Source organism: Pseudorca crassidens, chromosome 5 (genome assembly GCF_039906515.1).
Source record: "Pseudorca crassidens isolate mPseCra1 chromosome 5, mPseCra1.hap1, whole genome shotgun sequence".
NCBI classification, from domain to species: domain Eukaryota; kingdom Metazoa; phylum Chordata; class Mammalia; order Artiodactyla; family Delphinidae; genus Pseudorca; species Pseudorca crassidens.
The window spans coordinates 78,571,842-78,590,410 of NC_090300.1; the positions used below are offsets into that span (position 1 = coordinate 78,571,842).

At 37.5% G+C, this 18,569-nt stretch overlaps 1 protein-coding gene across 2 annotated transcripts in view; it reads left to right on the top strand.

Moving 5' to 3' along the window:
* Nucleotides 1-18,569, top strand: part of LMLN (leishmanolysin like peptidase) — a 78,130-nt gene that overhangs the window by 968 nt on the left and 58,593 nt on the right. The window lies entirely within an intron of this gene.

Consider the following 18,569-nt stretch of genomic DNA (forward strand, 5'->3'; position numbering starts at 1 on the left):
AGTATCGCTGTGTGGTGATGGTTTGTACCTTTGTAGTTAAATTGTAATTTTCTTTGGGATAAGGTTTGTGTCTTATACTTTAATTTCTCCACAGTACTTAAATCAGAGAAGGGCCCACAATAATCAGTATTCTTTGAGGAAAGAAGACACAGTACCTGGGTCAGGGCTGCATGTTGTGATTGATTTTATAATTTGTCTTATTACTTTAACAAGAAAGATTAATCTAGAAATTTTCAGATCAGCCCAGAAATCTAAGACCATTCATTTTTGTGATAATTTCCAAAAATTTTTATGCATGCTGTTCATAACCATATATGCCAGAATACTAAGTTTGGGGTTTGTGGCTGTATTACAGCTTTTATCATGACACTGCATTCTGGCTGAATTATTTTATTTTATTTTATTTAGTCTCTTAGCAACTTGTAAGTTTATAATACAGTATTGTTGTCTATAATCACTGTGTTGTACGTTAGATATCTGGGACTTATCTACTAGTTGCAAGTTTGTACCCTTAAGCATCTCCTCAGTTCCCCCCACCCACCTAGTGAATTCTTTTTAAAAGACATTCCCACAAAGCCCTGCACTTCTCTCTTTGAATTTAGATCAAAAGAAGAGAAAATAGTTCAGAGAACTGCAAAATCTCTGTACTAGAAGGAACCTTAATAGCTGTTTTCTTCTTGTGATTGTTGCCAGTGTACAAATCTCCTACTAATATTTGAACATTTCCACAAATAGGGAAGTTATCTCCAAAGGCAGCCCCTTTGCTTTTTGGAGAGATCATTGTTCTTTCTATAGAGCTGAAAATACAGACGTTCCTGCTGGTCCAGTGGTTAAGACTCCGAGCTTCCACTGCAGGGGGCACGGGTTCAGTCCCTGGCGGGGAACTAAGATCCCGCATGCCGCATGACACGGCCAGATATGATAACAATATAGAGCTGATAACTGTTCCTGAAACTTCCATCCACTGTTTTTATTTATGGCTCTTGATTGAACAAACTAAATAGTGGTAGTGCTTCAGATATTCAAAGCAAGCTATTAAGTTCTTGAGAGTTCATATTCCTAATAAATTTTACTAGTTATTCATAGAGTATGTAGTAGCAAGTCCTCCTAACCAATCTCTTTGCTTTAGCTTGGACACAAAGTATAAGCAAGTACTATTCATTGTACTACTAGTGACTGTACCTCTGTTAATTGCAACAGGAAATTACAGTAACTTTTTATTGGTAATGGTGAGGAACTACGAAACATTTTGACTCATATATCTTCTTCTCAACTAAAAACTCTACGTTTTGTTTTGTTTTTATTATGTAAATTAAAGCAAACCCCCAAACAGAATAGTATAATGAACTCCCATGACCCTTCACCCAGCTTCAGCACTTACCAGTATTCTCTTAATTCTGTTTTATATACTTCTACCCATTCCCCATCTTCCCACTGTTATTGTTACTTAAAAAATTTTTTTTGTAAGGTTTATATATACTGAAATGTAGCAAATGCAATCATGTATATTCATGTAAAACCCACAACTCTATCACAATATAGAACATTTTCAAGTCTCCAGAAAGTTCCTTCCTGTCCTGTGCCAGTCAGTCTCTCCCATCCACCCAAGGCTACTATTGTTCCTTTTTCCTTTTGGTATTAGATTTAGATTTCATATCAAATTAGTTTTGCCTATTCTAGAACTAAGCTTATATCAATGGAATTATATAATATGTAGTGTGATATGGTATATCACATTGGATTTTCCAATAGTAAATCAATCTTGCATTTTTGGAATAGACGCTACTTGGTTATTATGTATTATCCTTTTAATACACTTACGAATTCAATTTGCTCATAGATTAAGGACTTTTGCATCTATGTTTATGAATGATGTTGGTTTATAGTTTCCTTTCTTAGTGAAGTTTTTGTTAGTTTTTTTTTGAATTTTTGAATTTTATTTATTTATTTATACAGCAGGTTCTTATTAGTTATCTATTTTATACATATTAGTGTATATATGTCAATCCCAATCTCCTAATTCATCCCACCACCCCACCCCCTGCCACTTTCCCCCCTTGGTGTCCATACGTTTGTTCTCTACATCTGTGTCTCTATTTCTGCCCTGCAAACTGGTTCATCTGTACCATTTTTCGAGGTTCCATATATACGCATTGATATACGATATTTGTTTTCTCTTTCTGACTTACTTCACTCTGTAAAACAGTCTGTAGATCCATCCACATCTCAACAAATGACCCAATTCCATTCCTTTTTATGGCTGAGTAATATTCCATTGTATATATGTACCATATCTTCTTTATTCATTCATCTGTTGATGGACACTTAGGTTGCTTGCATAACCTGGCTATTGTAAATAGTGCTGCAATGAACACTGGGGTGCATGTGTCTTTTTGAATTATGTTTTTCTCTGGGTATATGCCCAGTAGTGGGATTGCTGGGTCATATGGTAATTCTAATTTTAGTTTTTTAAGGAACCTCCGTACTGTTCTCCATAGTGGCTGTACTAATTTACATTCCCACCAACAGTGCAAGAGGGTTCCCTTTTCTCCACACCCTCTCCAGCATTTGTTGTTTGTAGATTTTCTGATGGTACCCATTCTGACTGGTGTAAGGTGATACCTCATTGTAGTTTTGATTTGCATTTCTCTAATGATTAGTGATGTTGAGCTTCTTGGCCATGTGTATGTCTTCTTTGGAGAAATGTCTATTTAGGTCTTCTGCCCATTTTTGGATTGGGTTGTTTGTTTTTTTATTATTGAGCTGCTTGACCTGTTTATATATTTTGGAGAGTAATCCTTTGTCCATTGATTTGTTTGCAGATATTTTCTCCCATTCTGAGGGTTGTCTTTTCATCTTGTTTGCTGTTTCCTTTGCTTTGCAAAAGCTTTTAAGTTTCATAAGGTCCCATTTGTTTATTTTTATTTCCTTTACTCTAGGAGGTGGATCTGAAAAGATCTTGCTGTGATTTATGTCAGTGTTCTTCCTGTTTCCCTCTAAGAGTTTTATAGTGTCCAGTCTTACATTTAGGTCTCTAATCCATTTTGAGTTTATTTTTGTGTATGGTGTTAGGGAGAGTTCTCATTTCATTCTTTTACATGTAGCTGTCCACTTTTCCCAGCACCACTTATTGAAGAGACTGTCTTTTCTTTATTGTATATCCTTGCCTCCTTTGTCATAGATTAGTTGACCATTGGTGTGTGGGTTTATCTCTGGGCTTTCTATCCTGTTCCATTGATCTATATTTCTGTTTTTGTGCCAGTACCATATTGTCTTGATTACTGTAGCTTTGTATTATAGTTTGAAGTCAGGGAGTCTGATTCCTCCAGCTCTGTTTTTTTCCCTCAAGACTACTTTGGCTATTCAGGGTCTTTTGTGTCTCCATACAGATTTTAAGATTTTTTGTTCTAGTTCTGTAAAAGATGCCACTGGTAATTTGATAGGAATTGCATTGAATCTGTAGATTGCTTTGAGTAGTATAGTCTTCTTCACAATATTGATTCTTCCAATCCAAGAACATGGTGTATCTGTCCATTTGTTTGTGTCATCTTTGATTTCTTTCATCAGTGTCTTGCAGTTTCTGAGTACAGGTCTTTTACCTTCTTAGGTAGGTTTATTCCTAGGTATTTTATTCTTTTTGTTGCAGTGGTGAATGGGACTGTTTCTTTAATTTCTCTTTCTGAGCTTTCGTTGATAGTGTATAAAAATGCAAGAGATTTCTGTGCATTAATCTTGTATCTTGCAACTTTACCAAATTCATTGATTAGCTCTAGTAGTTTTCTGGTGGCATCTTTAGGATTCTCTATGTATAGTATCATGTCACCTGCAAACAGTGACAGTTTTACTTCTTTTCCAGTTTGTATTCCTTTTATTTCTTTTTCTTCTCTGATTGCTGTGGCTAGGACTTCCAAAACTATGTTGAATAATAGTGACAAGAGCGGCCATCCTTGTCATGTTCCTGATCTTAGAGGAAATGCTTTCAGTTTTTCACCATTGAGAATGATGTTTGATGTGGGTTTGTCGTATATGGCCTTAATGATGTTGAGGTAGGTTGCCTCTATGCCCACTTTCGGGAGAGTTTTTATCATAAATGGTGTTGAATTTTGTCAAAAGCTTTTTCTGCATCTATTGAGGTGATCATATGGTTTTTATTCTTCAGTTTGTTAAAATGGTGTATCACATTGATTGATTTGCGTATATTGAAGATGCCTTGCATCCCTGGGATAAATGCCACTTGATCATGGTGTTTGATCCTTTTAATGTGTTGTTAGATTCTGTGCTATATTTTATTGAGGATTTTTGCATCTATATTCATCAGTGATATTGGTCTGTAAATTTTCTTTTTTTGTAGTATCTTTGTCTGGTTTTGGTATCAGGGTGGTGGTGGCCTCATACAATGAGTTTGGGAGTGGTCCTTCCTCTGCAATTTTTTGGAAGAGTTTGAGAAGGATGGGTATTAGCTCTTCTCTAAATGTTTCATAGAATTCACCTGTGAAGCCATCTGATCCTGGACTTTTGTTTGTTGGAAGATTTTTAATCACAGTTTCAATTTCATTACTTGTGATTGGTCTGTTCATATTTTCTATTTCTTCCTGGTTCAGTCTTGGAAGGTTATATCTTTCTAACAATTTGTCCATTTCTTCCAGATTGTGCATTTTATTGGCATAGAGTTGCTTGTAGTAGTCTGTTATGATGCTTTGTATTTCTGCGGTGTCCACTGTAACTTCTTCTTTTTCATTTCTAATTTTATTGATATGAGTCCTCTCCCTCTTTTTCTTGATGAGTCTGGCTAAAGGTTTATCAGTTTTGTTTATCTTCTCAAAGAACCAGCTTTTAGTTTCCTTGACCTTTGCTCTTGTTTTCTTTGTTTCTCTTTCATTTATTTCTGCTCTGATGTTTATGATTTCTTTCTTTCTACTAACTTTGGGTTTTGTTTGTTCTTCTTTCTCTATTTCCTTTAGGTGTAAGGTTAGATTGTTTATTTGAGATTGTTCTTGTTTCTTGAGGTAGGCTTGTATTGCTATAAACCTCCCTCTTAGAACTGCTTTTGCTGCATCCCATAGGTTTTGGATCATTGTGTTTTCATTGTCATTTGTCTCTAAGTATTTTTTGATTTCCTCTTTGATTTCTTCAGTGATCTCTTGGTTACTTAGTAACGTATTGTTTAGCCTCCATGTGTTTCTGTTTTTTACGTTTTTTTCCCTATAATTGATTTCTAATCTCATAGCGTTGTCAGAAAAGATGCTTGACATGATTTCAGTTTTCTTAAATTTACTGAGGCTTTATTTGTGACCCAAGGTGTGATCTATCCTGGAGAATGTTCCGTGTGCACTTGAGAAGAAAGTGTAATCTGCTGTTTTTGGATGGAATGTCCTATAAATATCAATTAAATTTATCTGGTCTATTGTGTCATTTACAGCTTGTGTTTCCTTATTAATTTTCTGTGTGGATGATCTGTCCATTGGTGTAAGTGAAGTGTTACAGTCCCCCACTATTATTCTGTTACTGTCTATTTCCTCTTTTATAGCTGTTAGCAGTTGCCTTATGTATTGAGGTGCTCCTATGTTGGGTGCATATATATTGATAATTCTTATATCTTCTTCTTGGATTGTTCCCTTGATCGTTATGTAGCATCCTTCCTTGTCTCTTGTAACATTCTTTATTTTAAAGTCAATTTTATATGATATGGCTATTACTACCCCAGCTTTCTTTTGATTCCCATTTGTATGGAATATCTTTTTCCATCCCCTCACTTTCAGTCTGTATGTGTCCCTGGGTCTGAAGTGGGTCTCTTGTAGACAGCATATACATGGGTCTTATTTGTATCCATTCAGTGAGCCTGTGTCTTTTAGTCAGAGCATTTAATCCATTTACGTTTAAGGTAATTATCGATATGTATGTTCCTGTGACCATTTTCTTAATTGTTTTGGGTTTGTTTTTTTAGATCCTTTTCTTCTCTTGTGTTTCCCACTTAGAGAAGTTCCTTTAGCATTTGTTGTACAGCTGGTTTGGTGGTGCTGAATTCCCTTAGTTTTTGCTTGTCTGTAAAACTTTTGATTTCTCCATCGAATCTGAATGAGATCCTTGCCGGGTAGCGTAATCTTGGTTGTCGTTTCTTCCCTTTCATCACTTTAAATATATCATGCCACTCCCTTCTGGCTTGTAGAGTTTCTGCTAAGAAATCAGCTGTTAACCTTATGGGAGTTCCCTTGTATGTTATTTGTCATTTTTCCCTTGTTGCTTTCAGTAATTTTTCTTTGTCTTTAATTTTTGTCAGTTTGATTACTGTGTGTCTCTGTGTGTTTCTCCTTGGGTTTACCCTGCCTGGGACTCTCTGTGCTTCCTGGACTTGGGTGGCTATTTCCTTTCCCATGTTAGGGATGTTTTCAACTATAATCTCTTCAGATATTTTCTCGGGTCCTTTACTCTCTCTCTTCTCCTTCTGGGACCCCTATAATGCAAATGTTGTTGCATTTAATGTTGTCCCAGAGATGTCTTAGGCTGTCTTCATTCTTCTTTCTTTATTCTGTTCTACGGTAGCGAATTCTACCCTTCTGTCTTCCAGGTCACTTATCCATTCTTCTGCCCCAGTTATTTTGCTATCGATTACTTCTAGTGTATTTTTCATTTCAGTTATTGTATTGTTCATCTCTGATTGTTTGTTCTTTAATTCTTCTAGGTGTTTGTTCTTTAATTCTTCTAGGTCTTTATTAAACATTTCCTGCATCTTCTCGATCTTTGCCTCCGTTCTTTTTCCAAGGTCCTGGATCATCTTCACTATCATTATTCTGAATTCTTTTTGTGGAAGGTTGCCTATCTCCACTTCATTTAGTTGTTTTTCTGGGGTTTTATCTTGTTCCTTCATCTGGTACAAAGTCCTCTGCCTTTTCATTTTGTATATCTTTCTGTGAATGTGGTTTTCCTTCCATAGGTTGCAGAATTGTAGTTCTTCTTGCTTCTGCTGTCTGCCCTCTGGTGGATGAGCCTATCTAAGAGGCTTGTGCAAGCTTCCTGATGGGAGGGACTGGTGGTGGGTAGAGCTGGTTGTTGCTCTGGTGGGCAGAGCTTAGTAAAACTTTAATCCACTTGTCTGCTGATGGGTGGGGTTGGGTTCCCTCCCTGTTGGTTGTTTGGCCTGAGGCGATCTAGCACTGGAGCCTACCCGGCTCTTTGGTGGGGCTAATGGCAGACTCTGGGAGGGCTCACCCCAAGTAGTACTTCCCAGAACTTCTGCTGCCAGTGTCCTTGTCCCCATGGTGAGCCACAGCCACACCCCGCCTCTGCAGGAGACCCTCCAACACTAGCTGGTAGGTCTCATTTAGTCTCCCATGGCGTCACTGCTCCTTCCCCTGGGTCCTGATGCACACACTACTTTGTGTGTGCCCTCCAAGAGTGGAGTCTTTGTTTACCCCAGTCCTGTCAAAGTCCCGCAGTCAAGTTCCGCTAGCCTTCAAAGTCTGATTCTCTAGGAATTCCTCCTCCCATTGCCGTACCCCCAGGTTGGGAAACCTGACATAGGGCTCAGAACCTTCACTCCACTTGGTGGGCTTCTGTGGCATAAGTGTTCTCCAGTTTGTGAGTCACCCACCCAACAGTTATGGGGTTTGATTTTTTTTGTGATTATGCCCCTCCTACCGTCTCATTGCAGCTTCTCCTTTGTCTTCGGATGTGGGGTATCTTTTTTGGTGAGTTCCAGTGTCTTCCTGTCGATGATTGTTCAGTGGTTACTTGTGATTCCGGTGCTCTCACAAGAGGGAGTGAGTGCTCGTCCTTCTACTCTGCCATCTTCTTTGTTAGCTTTTAAAAATATTTATCTATCTATCTATCTATCTATCTCTGGCTAGAATGGGTCTTTGTTACTGAGCACAGTCTTTCTCTAGTTGCTGTGAGTGGGGGCTACTTTTCGTTGTGGTGCGTGGGCTTATCGTTGCTGTGGCTTCTCTGTTGCAGAGCACAGGCTCTAGGCATGCGGGCCTCAGTAGTTGTGGTTCGCGGGCTCTAGAGCGCAGGCTCAGTAGTTGTGGCTCATGGGCTTAGTTGCTCTGCGGCATGTGGGATCTTCCCAGACCAGGGCTTGAACCCGTGTCCCCTGCATTGGCAGGCAGGTTCTTAACCACTGCGCCACCAGGGAAGTCCCTTTGTTAACTTTTAATAGCAGAATTATACTGGTCTTACATAATGAGTTGGGAAATTCTATCATGTATTTTCTAAAAGAAAATTTCTTCCTTAAATGTCTGGTATAATTCATAACTGAAACTGTCTGGATCTAGTGTTTGCTTTGTAGAGAGTTGTTTTTTAAATACTTTTATTGAGCTATAATTTATATGCCATAAAATTCACCCACTTAAGTGTCCAATTAAGTGATTTTTATAAATTTACAAGTCTACAGAACCATCACCACAGTCCAGTTTTAGAACATTTCCATCACCCCAGAAAGATCCCTTGTGCTCATTTGCAGAAAACCCATGCTTTCACTCTGGCCCCAAGAAACCACTGTGTAGGGATAGATAAATCCAGTTTCTCTCATACAAGTCTATTCATAGTATCCATTTGATCTTATGTCAGTCTTGGTAACTTGTGTTTTTGAAGGACTTTATTTCATCTGAATTGTTAAATGTATTGACATAAAATTGTTCATAATAATTTATCCTTTTGTTGTCTGTAGAATCTGAGTGATAGGCATGCTTTCATTTCTAATGTGGTAATTTGGGTTTATTCTGTTTTATTGTAGTCCATTCTTTCTAAGGGCTTATTAAGTTTATTAATCATTTTATTTTATTTACAAATTTATTTATTTATTTATTTTTGACTGCATTGGGTCTTCGTTTCTGCACATGGGCTTTCTGTAGTTGCGGTGACTGGGGGCTACTCTTTGTTGCAGTGTGTGGGCTTCTCATTGCGGTGGCCTCTCTTATTGTGGAGCACGGGCTTGAGGCATGCGGGCTTCAGTAGTTGTGGCACGCGGGCTCAGTAGTTGTGGCTCATGGGCTTAGTTGCTCCGCGATATGTGGGATATTCCTGGACCAGGGCTCGAACCCGTGTCCTCTGCATTGGCAGGCAGATTCTTAACCACTGTGCACCACCAGGGAAGTCCCTATTAATCATTTTAAATAGCCAACTGTTAGCTTTGGTAGTTTTCTTTAATTATTGTTTTCTATTTCATTGTTTCCTGTTCTTTTATTATTTTTCCTTTCTACTTACTGTGGATTTACTTTGTTCATATTGTTAGGTGGAAACTTAGATCATTGTTTGTCTTTTTTGTTTTTAATGTTTATTTATTTATTCATTTATTTGGTTGCACCAGATCTTTGTTGTGGCAGGCAGGCTCCTTAGTTGTGACTCATGGGATCCTTAGTTGCGGCTCCTGGGATCCTTAGTTGTGGCACGTGGGCTTCTTAGTTGCAGCTTGCAGTCTCCTTAGTTACGGCAGGTGAACTCTTAGTTGCAGCATGCATGTAGGATCTAGTTCCCCGACGAGGGATCGAACCTGGGCCCCCTGCATTGGGAGCATGGAGTCTTATCCACTGTGCCACAAGGGAAGTCCCAGATCATTGTTTTTTAGCCTTTTCTTTCTTCTCTACCATAAACATTTAATGACCTGTATTTCTCTCAAAGTACAACTGTAGCTACATTCCACAGATTTTGACACATTGTATTTTAATTAACACTTCATTCAAAGTGATAATTCATTTTTATTTTCCCTGGTAATTTTTTCTTTGATCCCTGGATTATTAAAAATGTTTAAAATATAATTTCTAAATATGTGGTCCTTTTCTAGATATCTTATAGTTATCGATTTCTAATTTAGAGGTACCTTCTGTAAGATTTCAGTTCTTTGAAATTTGAGATTGTTTTATTTATACCTCAGCATACGCTCTATCCTGCTAAACTTTTCTGTGTACTAGTAAAGAATATATATTCTATAGGTATTGAGTATAGCTTTCTATACATGTCAAAAAGGTGAGGCGATTGATGGTACACTTCAGATTTCTATATTCTTTTTTTATACAATTTTTAAAGGTTATATTCCATTTACAGTTATTACAAAATATTGGCTACAGATTTGTATATTCTTAAAATGTTTTGTCTAAGAGAGTCTTTAAAAATTTCTAAGATTATAAATGTCTTTTTTCTTCCTTTAGTTCTGTCAGCTTTTGCTTCATGGATTTTGAATCTATTGTTAGGTACATTCACAGTTGTAATTATGTATTTCTGAGGTATTAACCCCTTATTATTATAAAATATTACTCTTTATTTCTGGTGATACTCTCTGTCTTGAAGTCTGCTTTGCTGATATTAGTATAGCCATTTCACCTTGCTTACGATTAGAATTTTCCATCCTTTTATCGATACATTTCACTTGTCTGTGGGGTTAGTGCGCATGCTGCGTGTGTGTGTGTGTGTTTGCTTTAGGGATTACAATATGTATCTTTTGCTTATTACAAATATTTAATGTTAATATTGCCTTATCATACTGACTAGGACCTTCATTATAATATTGAATACAAGTGGTGAGAGTAGACATCTTTCCATTGTTCTTGATCTTAGGGGGAAAACATTCAGTCTTTCACTATTAAGAGTATTAGTTGCATGGAACACTACTCCACTTTAAAAAAGAACAAAATTTTTTCATTATCAGCAACATGGAGGAACTTGGAGGGCATTATGGTAAGAGAAATAAGTCAGACAGAGAAAGGCAAATACTGTATGATATCACTTATATGTGGAATCTAGAAAATGCAACAAACTAGTGAATATAACAAAAAGAAAACAGACTCACAGATACAGAGAACAAACTAGTGGTTACCAGTGATGGGGGTGAGAGGGGAGAACTACAAACTACTGAGTATAAGATTGGCTTAAGGATGTATTGTACAACACAGGGACTATAGCCAATATTTTATAATAATTGTAAATTGAAAGTAACCTTTCAAAATTGTGTTAAAAATTTTTTTTTCTTTTTTGCTGCGTTGGGTCTTCACTGCTGCGCGTGGGCTTTCTCTAGTTGCGGTGAGCAGGGACTACTCTTCGTTGCAGTATGCGGGCTTCTCATTGAGGTGACTTCTCTTGTTGTGGAGCATGGGCTCTAGTTGCACGGGCTTCAGTAGTTGTGGCACACGGGTCCTAGAGCACGCGGGCTTCAGTAGTTGCAGCATGTGGGTTCAGTAGTTGCAGCACATGAGCTTCAGTAGTTGTGGCACGTGGGCTTAGTTGCTTCGCAGCATGTGGGATCTTCCTGGACCAGGGATCGAACCTGTGTCCCCTGTATTGGCAGGTGGATTCTTAACCACTGCGCCACAGGGAAGTCCCTATAAAAAATTTTAATGCAAAGAAAAGTATTAGTTTGTAGATTTTTGGTAGATGTGCCTTATCAGGTTAAGAAAATTACTTTTTGTTTCTAGTCTGCTGACAGTTTTTGTCATGAATGGGTGTTTAATTTTATTAAATGTCTTTTCTGTATCAATTGTTATAATCATGTAGCTTTTCTTCTTTATTCTTTTGATATTGTGAGTTACATTGATTGATTTTTTGAATGATGAACTAGGCTTGCATCCCCCTGAGATAAAACCCCACTTGATCATGATGTATTACCCTTTTTACATTTTGCTGGATTTCATTTGCTAGTGTTTTTTTGATGATTTTGCATATGTATTCATTAAGGATATTGGTTTGTAGTTGGTTTTTTTTTCCTTCTGTAGCTTTGTTGGGATTGGTATTAGGGTAATGCTGGCCTTATAGAATGAATTGGGAAATATTTCTTCCTCTTCTACTTTCAGAAAGAGTTTGTGTACAAGCAGTATTGTTTCTTCCTTAAATGTTTAGTAGAATTCGTGAATGGAGATATCTCAGCCTGGAATTTTCTTTATTGGAGTGTTATAAACTATGAACTTATTTTCTTTAATAGATATTGGACTATTGAGGTTATCTATTTCTTCTTGATTGTGTTTTGGTAAGTCATATCTTTCAAAGAATTTCATTTCATCAAAGTTGTCAAATTTATGGAAATACAGTTTTCTTAATGTTCCCATTTGATCTTTTAAATGTCTGTAAAGGGTTCTGAGTTACCAATTCTAATGTGTCAAGGGTTTTCCATACATCACCAAGCCACTCTCCAACATCAGGTGAGTGTCCCACAATTCAACTCAATTCTGACACTGTCTACCCAGAGATAGCATCAGATTCCACAGGTTAAGAGTTCAGACCTACAGCATTGCCCCTTCTCCCCCGTTTGATCCAATGTGAGTCCAGGGGGTTACCTGTGCTTCTGACCAACCAGCTATCGGAAGTTCCAACAACTCCCTCTTTGGTTCTGATTAATTTGCTAAAGAGGCTCACAGAGCTCAGAGAAAATGTTTACTTACTAGATTACTGGTTTATTATAAGAGAATGTAGCTCAAGAACAGTCAGGTGGAAGAGATGTATAGGGCAACGTATGGAGAAAGGGCACAGAGCTTCTGTGCTTTCTGAACATGTCACTCTCCCGGAATCTCCATGTGTTCACCACCCTGGAAGCTCTCCAAACCCCATCATTTTGGGTTTTAGGTAGGCATTACATAGATATAATTGATTAAATCATTGGGCATTGGTGGTTGAACTTGATCTCCAGCCCCTCTCCTCTCCTCAGAGGTTAGAGGGGGTGGAAAGGACTGAAAGTTCCAATCTTTTATTCACATACTTGGCTCCACTGGTAACCAGTCTCCACCCTTAGGTGCTTCCAAAAGTTACCTCATTAACGTGACAAAAGACACCTGATCACTTTTATCATTTAGGAAATTCCAGAGGTCTTAGGAAATTCCAAAAATGCGACAAAGACCAAATATATATATTTTTATTATAAATCACAATATCACTGTCTGTAAAGTCTATAGTGATATGCCCTGTTTCATTCTTGATATTGGTAATTGGTATCTGCTCTCTTAGTCTGCTTAGAGATATATCAATTGTATTGATCTTCTCAAAGAACCGCCACTGGGTTTCATTGATTTTTCTCTATCATTTTTCTGTTTTCCTTTTAATTGATTTCTGTTCTTTATTATTTACTTTCTTCTGCTTTCTTTGAGTTTAATTTGCCCTTCATTTTCTAATTTCTTAAGATGGAAGCTTAAGTCATTAATTTGAGATTATTTTTTCTAATATAAGTATTTAAAGTTATAAATTTCTAAACACTAATTACATTACACAAATATTAATTGCTGGGCTTCTCTGGTGGCCCAGTGGTTGAGAATCTGCCTGCCAATGCAGGGGACACGGGTTCAATCCCTGGTCTGGGAAGATCCCACATGCCGCGGAGCAACTAAGCCCATGCGCCACAACTACTGAACCTGTGCTCTAGAGCCCATGAGCCACAACTACTGAGCCCTTGTGCCGCAACTACTGAAGCCCGCGTGCCTAGAGCCCATGCTCCACAATGAGAGAAGCCACAGCATTGAGAAGCCTGCACCGCAAAGAAGAGTAGCTCCTGCTCGCTGCAACTAGAGGAAGCCCGCGCGCAGCAACAAAGACCCAACACAGCCAAAAATAAATAAATAAATTTATTTTAAAAAATATTAATTGCTTATAATCTTATCATCATTCAATTAAAAATATTTTCTGATCTCCTTTGTGACTTCATCTTCAACCTAAGGATAATTTAAAAGTTTGTTGTTCAGGAATTCCCTGGCGGTTATGGCTCTGAGTTTTCACTACAGGGGGCACAGTGAATCCCTTGTCAGGGAACTAAGGTCCCGAAGGTCTCATGGTGCGGCACAAAAAAAAAAAAAAAAGTTTGATTTTCTAATATTTGGAGATTTCCCAGTTATCTTTACCTAATTGCATTTTAGTTTAATTTAGTTATGGATAGCAAACATCCTTTGTATGATTTCAGTTTTTTGTATTTCTTAAGGATTGTTTTATAGTAAAATATGTTTTATAGCCAAAAATCTAACCAGGTTAATGTTCTGTGTGTACTTGAGAAGAATGTACATTCTGCTGATGTTGGGGCAGGTGGTTCTATAAATGTCATTTAGGTCAAGTTAGTTATAGTGCTGCTCAGGTCTCCCATGTCCTTACTGATTTTCTGTCTACTTGTGTTGATTACTGAGTAGGAATGTTGAAGTCACCAGCTATAATTGTGGATTTGTTTACTTCTCCTTTCAGTTTTCAGTTTTTGCTTCACGTATTTTGCAGCTCTGCTGTTAGGTGTTTACACATTTTACATTGTTATTTTTTTGTGAATTGACCCATTTAGCATTACATACTGCCCCTCTCTTTATTCCTGGTAATTAATACTCCTTGTTTTGAAATATACTTTGTCTAATACTAATATAGCCACTCTGGCTTTCTTTTGATTAGTGTTTACATGATGTGTGTTTTTCCATCCTTATACTCTCTATTTCTCTGTGTCTTTATCGTTAAAATGGGCTTCTTATAGATAGCAAATAGTTGCATCTTGCTCTCTCTAGTCTGACAGTCTCTGCTTTCTAACAAGAATGTTCAGTCCTTTTACATTTAATGTTTACATTTAATGTGATTTTTGACATGGTTGAGTTTGGATTGGCAGTTTAGCTATTTTTTTCTCTTTGTTTCACTTGACTGTGCCTTCTGTTTTTTAGTATTCTATTTTAATTCCTTTGTTTACTTTTTAGCTGTATCTCTTTGCTTTACTTTTTAAATTGAGGTGTAATTAACCAACAGTAAAATGCAATATATTTTTGAATGTTTGCTCTATTGATTATAATATGTATCTTGAATTTATGACATCTACTTAAAGTTTATAGTCATGTTAAATACGGGAACTTTTCAACAGTATAGTGTCACTATTTCCTTGTCCTTTTGCTATTACCATAATATATAATAACTCTACATATAACTCTCACAATTGCAATTTTATAATTTTAGTTTTAAACAGTTAATGTCTCTAAAGAAATGAAAAGAAGAAAAGAAATATGTGTATAATTGTGTTGAAGGTCTCCAAACCACCCCAGGTTTGGTGATTTGCTGGAAGGACTCATAGGACTCAGCATATAGTTGTACTCACAGCTAAGATTTATTACAGTGAAAGGATACATATCAAGCACAATCAGTAAAAAGAAATGGCTCCCGGAGCAAAAACTGAAGGAAACCGGACACAAGCTTCTGATGAAATAAAATGTGTATTTTAAGGCAGGACAAGAAAATTTAAACATAAAGTTCTGTCTCTGTGTCCGTTTGGGCCTCCTCCCTCCCTCCTTGTGTGCATCTGAATTACACATTAACCAGACCTCCTCAAAGATGGGAATGCCTGCTGGATCATAAAGATCGATTTTTTCCCCCTTTTTTCTGGCACTAGCAATGTAATTTTTTAAAAGAATACCATTCTTTCCCAACTCTGTAGCGAGCCATAGTGACTTACTGTTGTTCTCTGCCTTTGTATGTGCTTACCTGGACTATATATCTTTGGTGAACTTTATGTAAAATATCAGTATGTCACTTTGATGTATGATTCTTTGTCTTGAGAATGTATATGACTGTGCCTTTGACTTCTAACGGGCATAACAGTTCTCAGAACTTCTGAGAGTCTATCTCCCAGGTTATAATCCTCAGTTTGGCCCAAATTAAATACCCTTTTCTCTTCTTAACTTGATTGTTAGTTGAATTTTTCTTGACATTTCCAAGAATCCTCTCCTAGTGGAGTCACATAGGACATGCTTAATCCGTTTAGCAGTAACTTGTAAGAACAAGCACAAATTGTTGTCTACAGGGAAGCTCGTCTGAGTCTAGGAGTCCAGGGTTTTTATTGGAGACGGTTCATGTAGGCACAATTTCAGTCACTAACATTCCTGACTCTGAGAAGTAAACAGATGTTCAGCATAAACTGTATTTCTGTTAACAGTTTGGGCACAATGAGACTGCCTTATTGCTTTTTATGGGAAGTTTTATGTCAGTGTAGGGACAGTTTACCATTCAAATTCTGGGACCAGTGAAAAGTCAAACTTGCAAGCAGGTCTTTCTAAAGATAGTAGTCTTAGGCCTGCTATGTTAACTGTTTTCTACACAATAGACTTTTATATTTACTTATCATTCACTTATCACTTTACATTCCTTCCTACAGATCTTGTATATAGTGAATGTGTTCCCTCAAAATTCATATGTTGAAAGGCTAACTCTCAATATAATGGTTAGGAGATGGGGTCTTTGGTAGATGATTAGGTCATGAGGGCAGAGCCCTTATGAATGAGATTAATACCCTTATGAAAGAGCTCCTTGCCCCTTCTGCCAGAGGATACAACCAGACTATGGCCTTAAGAAACAAGAAGTGAGCCTTCACCAGGCACCCAGTCTTCTGGCGCCTTGATCTTGGACTTGTCAGCCTCCAGAACTGTGAGAAGTAAATTTCTGTTGTTTGTTAGCCACCCAGTTTATGGTATTCTGTTATAGAAGCAGACAAGATCCAAGTTACCCTCTAGTGTCATTTCCATTACCATGAAGAACTTCCTTTAGTGTTTCCTGTAGTGGAGGTCTGCTGGTGATGAATTCTCTCAATTTTTGTTTATCTGAAATATCTTTATTTCCTCTTCATTTTTGAAGGGTAGTTTCATTGGAGATACACTTCAGTATTGAATATCTTTCTTTTAGTGCTTTAACTATTTGTTCCATTGTCTTCTCATCTTCATTTTTTTAAATTAAAGACTATTATTTATTTATTTATTTTGGCTGTGTTGGGTCTTCGTTGCTGCACACAGGCTTTCTGTAGTTGTGGCGAGTGGGGGCTACTCTTCATTGAGGTGCGCAGGCTTCTCATTGTGGTGGCTTCTCTTGTCGTGGAGCAGGGGTTCTGGGCACATGGGCTTCAGTAGTTGTGGCATGTGGGTTCAGTAGTTGTGGCTTGCGGGCTCTAGAGTGCAAGCTCAGTAGTTGTGGCTCACGGACTTAGTTGCTCCGCAGCATGTGGGATCTTCCTGGACCAGGGCTCGAACCTGTGTCCCCTGCATTGGCAGGCAGATTCTTAACCACTGCACCACCAGGGAAGCCCTTAAAGACTATTTTTTAAAAGCAGTTTTAGATTCACTGCAAAATTGTGAAGAAGGTAAAGAGATTTCCCAAATACTCTGTTCCTCCTCACGTGCATAGGCTCCCCTATTATCAACATCCCCAACCAGAGTGGTATGTTTGTCATAATTGATGAAACTATATTGACATATCATAGTCACCCAAAGTCCATAGTTTACATTAGGATTTACTCTTTGTGTTGTACATTCTATGTGTTTGGACAAATGTATAATACAAATGTATAACGACATGTAGCCATCATTACAGTATCATACAGGTCCACTGCCCTCAAAATCCTCTGTGCTCTATTAATCCCTCACCCCTCTATCCCTGGCAAACAGTGAACTTTTTACAGTGTCCATAGTTTTGCCTTTTCCAGAATGTCATATAGTTGGAATCATATAGTATGTAACCTTTTCAGATTGGCTTATTTCACTTACTGATATGCATTTAAGGTTCCTCCATGTCTTTTCCTGGCTTAATAGCTCATCTTTTTAGCTCTGAATAATATTCCATTGTCTGGATGTACCACTGTTTATTTATCCACTCACCTCTTGAAGAACATCCTGGCTGCTTCTAAGTTGTAACAATTATGAATAAAGCTGCTATAAACATCCATGAACAGGTTTTTGTTTGGATATAAGTTTGTAACTCATTTGTGTAAATACCAAAGAGCATGATTGCTGGGTGGTTATGGTAAAAGTATGTTTAGTTTTGTAAGAAACTGCCAAACTGTCTTCCAAGGTAGCTGTACATTTTGCATTCCCACCAGCAATGAATGAGAGTTCTGTTGCTCCACATCCTTGGCAGCATTTGGTATAGTATGTGTTCCAGATTTGGGCCATTCTAATAGGTGTATAGTGATATTTTGTTGTTTTAATTTGCATTTCCCTGATGACGTATAATGTGAAACGTCTCTCTGTATGTTTATTGGCCGTCTATATACCTTCTTTGGTGAGGTGTCTATTAAGGTTTTTGGCCCATGTTTTACTTGGATTGTTCATTTTCTTTTTCTTTCTTTTGGCCGCGCTGGGCATGGCATGTGGGATCTTAGTTCCCCGAAAAGGGATCGAACCCGGGCCCTCTGCATTGGAAGCGCAGAGTCTTAACCACTGGACCGCCAGGGAAGTCTCTCATTTTCTTACTGTTGAGTTTTAAGAGTTCTTTGTATATTTTGGATAATAGTCCTTTATCAGATTTGTCTTTTGCAAATATTTTCTCCCAGTCTATGGCTTGTCTTCTTATTCTCTTGATGTTAACCCTCATTGAGCAGAAGTTTTTAATTTTAATAAAGTTGAAATTATCAGTTATTTCATTCATGGATCGTACCTTTAGTGTTATATCTAAAAAGTCATCACTATATCCAAGGACATCTGGTTTTTCTCCTATGGTATCTTCTAAGAGTTTTATATAGTTTCGTGTTTTACATTTTAGGTCTATATTCCATTTTGAGTTAATTTTTCTGAAAGATGTAAGGTCTGTCTCCAGATTCATTTTTTTTTCCCATGTGAATATCCAGTTGTTCCAGCACCATTTGTTGAAAAGACCATCTTTGTTCCATT